The sequence below is a fragment of the Morone saxatilis genome, unplaced genomic scaffold, assembly GCF_004916995.1.
Source record: "Morone saxatilis isolate NCDOM2014 unplaced genomic scaffold, NCSU_SB_2.0 Contig22, whole genome shotgun sequence".
NCBI classification, from domain to species: Eukaryota; Metazoa; Chordata; class Actinopteri; family Moronidae; genus Morone; species Morone saxatilis.
Genome location: NW_023339785.1, coordinates 24260422 through 24263038, shown reverse-complemented (window position 1 = coordinate 24263038; position 2617 = coordinate 24260422). Strand labels below are relative to the sequence as shown.

At 43.4% G+C, this 2617-nt stretch overlaps 1 protein-coding gene and 1 long non-coding RNA gene across 3 annotated transcripts in view; one reads left to right on the top strand and one right to left on the bottom strand.

Annotated features, from left to right (window-relative positions):
* Positions 1 to 792, bottom strand: part of sparc (secreted protein, acidic, cysteine-rich (osteonectin)) — a 20889-nt gene extending 20097 nt beyond the window's left edge. The window contains exon 1 of one of the 2 annotated variants that reach the window (XM_035668978.1): positions 653 to 792. The gene's annotated coding sequence lies outside the window, so the exon portion shown is untranslated. The remainder of the gene's footprint in view (positions 1 to 652) is intronic. The other variant, XM_035668977.1, reaches the window with a different exon arrangement.
* The window catches only part of LOC118333375, a 598798-nt gene that overhangs the window by 301970 nt on the left and 294211 nt on the right, over positions 1 to 2617 (top strand). The gene's annotated exons all lie outside the window — the stretch shown is intronic.

Below are 2617 nucleotides of genomic sequence, written 5' to 3'. Positions count from 1 at the left end.
CTCCCTCTCCTCCCCCTCCTCCTCCCTCTCCTCCTATTGCCGATGTGGCACACAATACCTCCACAGAGAATGAATCCTCATAATCACAGCCTGTTTACCTGCGGGCAGTGATTTTCCCCTCACAGCTGTTCCAGCAGTAATGACAGAGGAGGTTGCTCGCTGAGGTCTGAGGCCGCAGGAGCTGCCATTTAAACCACATGTCTGTCATTTTAACGTGTGTTTAAAAGTAAGTTTATAAAGTGGAAAACAAGGTGGAAAATTAAGAAGTGACCACACAGTTGCATGAGAATCTGCTGCCGGTAAAGTGTGGGTTGAGTTTTCAGATTATCACAGGTAATCTGTGTGTGGTAAACTTTTAGAAGAAAAGTTTAGAAAAAGAAAGTGCATAAATAAATTGATTTATTTCAACTGACAAAGAAATGTGAAAGCATTTTAGAAAAAACATTTAAAAGTTCAACAGCAAACTTTTACCTCAACATAACTGCTAGAGCACGATTCCACAATGTCAAAAAGCTCAAACCTATATTTGTCAGTAAGTTCCTGCCAACTTTCCCTTCCTCCCCATTCATCTTGCTCTACTACCCATTGCTAAAGCCACTCCAGACCAGTGTCACATGATAAATGGGATGGCGTGCAGAGTGAGAGCTCGTACCTTTAGCTTTGCAGAGCAGGGTCAGCAGAAGAGAAGTCAGCAGTGTGCGGGGCCCGGGACGATCTAACAGCCAAACCAGTTCACACAGAAGACATTTCCAGTGGGACGTCCCAGTTAGGACGCAGACCCCCGCCCCTCCCTCCCTCTCTTAACCCAAACCTCCCATTACTCCCTCCCTCCCTCTCTCTCTCTTCCTGCCCTGGTAGGTGTGGCCTAATGTTAACTCTCTGCTCATAATCATCCAAGTCTCGACTGGAAAATAAACTTTTTTTAATAGTTTCTTCACTGGATGTTTGAAGATGAGCCTTTCACAGCATCAGGTTTTTAATTATTATACACTTAAAAACAGAGCATAACAAAAACTAACATATGAATAGTGATAAAATAAAACCATACAAAATTGAATTTGATTAAATTAAAACATACTTTTTGATGAAAGTCACAGAGTTTAGAGACAATATGTTGAAGGTTTTGTGTTTGTCATGAGAGATTTAGACAGTAACAGTAGTTTAAAAAAATCTAAAGGACACTGACTCGTCATTTTCAGACTGAGGAATAAGATGCTGGCACCGCAGATCATCATCATGTTTGGCATGATGAGACAGTAAAAGCCCAAATACACTTTCAGCTTGTGCACAGCTCCAAGGGTTCCCATGACGTAAATGTCATCATTTGCTCATGTCCATAAAACGTCTGCACGCTGTCCAAACTTATGCTCCCACAGCATCAGCCTACAAGCACATGGACTGCCTGTGTACACAACCTGCATTGTGCCTTCGTACTTCTGTCTACGTCTGGTTTTTGGAGCGCACAGGACAGGGACAACAGGATAGGACAGACAACGGATGTGTATGCAGTTTGGTTTATATTATGTTAGGTGTTACATTAATCCACATGTGCAGGGAGTCCATTTAACAGTTGCACAGTTCTTCGTTTAGGGCTGCTCACTGCCATCCACACGGAGCCCTGCGGATATGGGCAGGTGACAGAATCTCTGTCACCTGGACCTTGCAGACCTTCCTGCTGCCTGGACCACCTGTACTCCTTTTAGCCTTTGCCCTTTAGTGTCTGTTTGAGATGCAAGCAGGCTTTCATCTAACGCCAATGTAACCCACCTGTATCAGGTGACGTAGGTTTAAAGAGCGAGTCAGTGAAAGGAGGTGGTTGGGGTGGATGGATGGGTCAAACAGCAGTAAAGGCAACGTGACTTGCAAAATGTGGCCTATTTGAACCAACATCAGGATCTTTTCCTAAACCTAACCAAGTTGTTTTTTGTTGCCTTAACCACGTGTTGAAAAGCCATCTCATACAGAAGCTAAAGGGTACCTTATGCTTCTAAATAAGACTTCAAGTGAGGTGACAGAACCCTCCGTGAGGATTAGAAGGTGAACAACAAGAGTGTACTCTTTACTCTATACTGTCGGCCTGTTCACGGTTGATTGCCGCTGACTGATATTAAACATATCTGCAAAATGTTCACATCAACATCTTTCATTTTTTTTCCACTTGTGCCAACTAACGCATGATTAAAGTATTCATGGTTATGTTTAGGCGGTCAAACAATTTGGTTAATGTTGGGAAAACATTGTGGTCTTGGTTAAATACCGACTAAGTCAACACTGAGTTGAAGCATAAGACAGGATCCCAGCCAGCAGCAGTATTGAACACTTTTATACAGCAATTCATCACCCTGTCCCCCCCACACACCCTCACATTTCTGTGTGCCTCAACGACGTCACACAACTTCCCAAATAGGAAATAAAAGTTCCCTGTGAGCTTGAAGCGAGGGAGCGTAAATTAGCTGTGTATAAACATCTCTTGTAGGAGAGAACATTGCATGGCTCTAATTTAAAGAGACTTTAGCCTGTCTTTGATGTCGCCTTCTCAGCCCGAGGACACACCTTCTGTTACACATCTATATTTTCACTTTGCCCTCTGCCTCAGGGAGGTTAGAGGTCAAAGGTC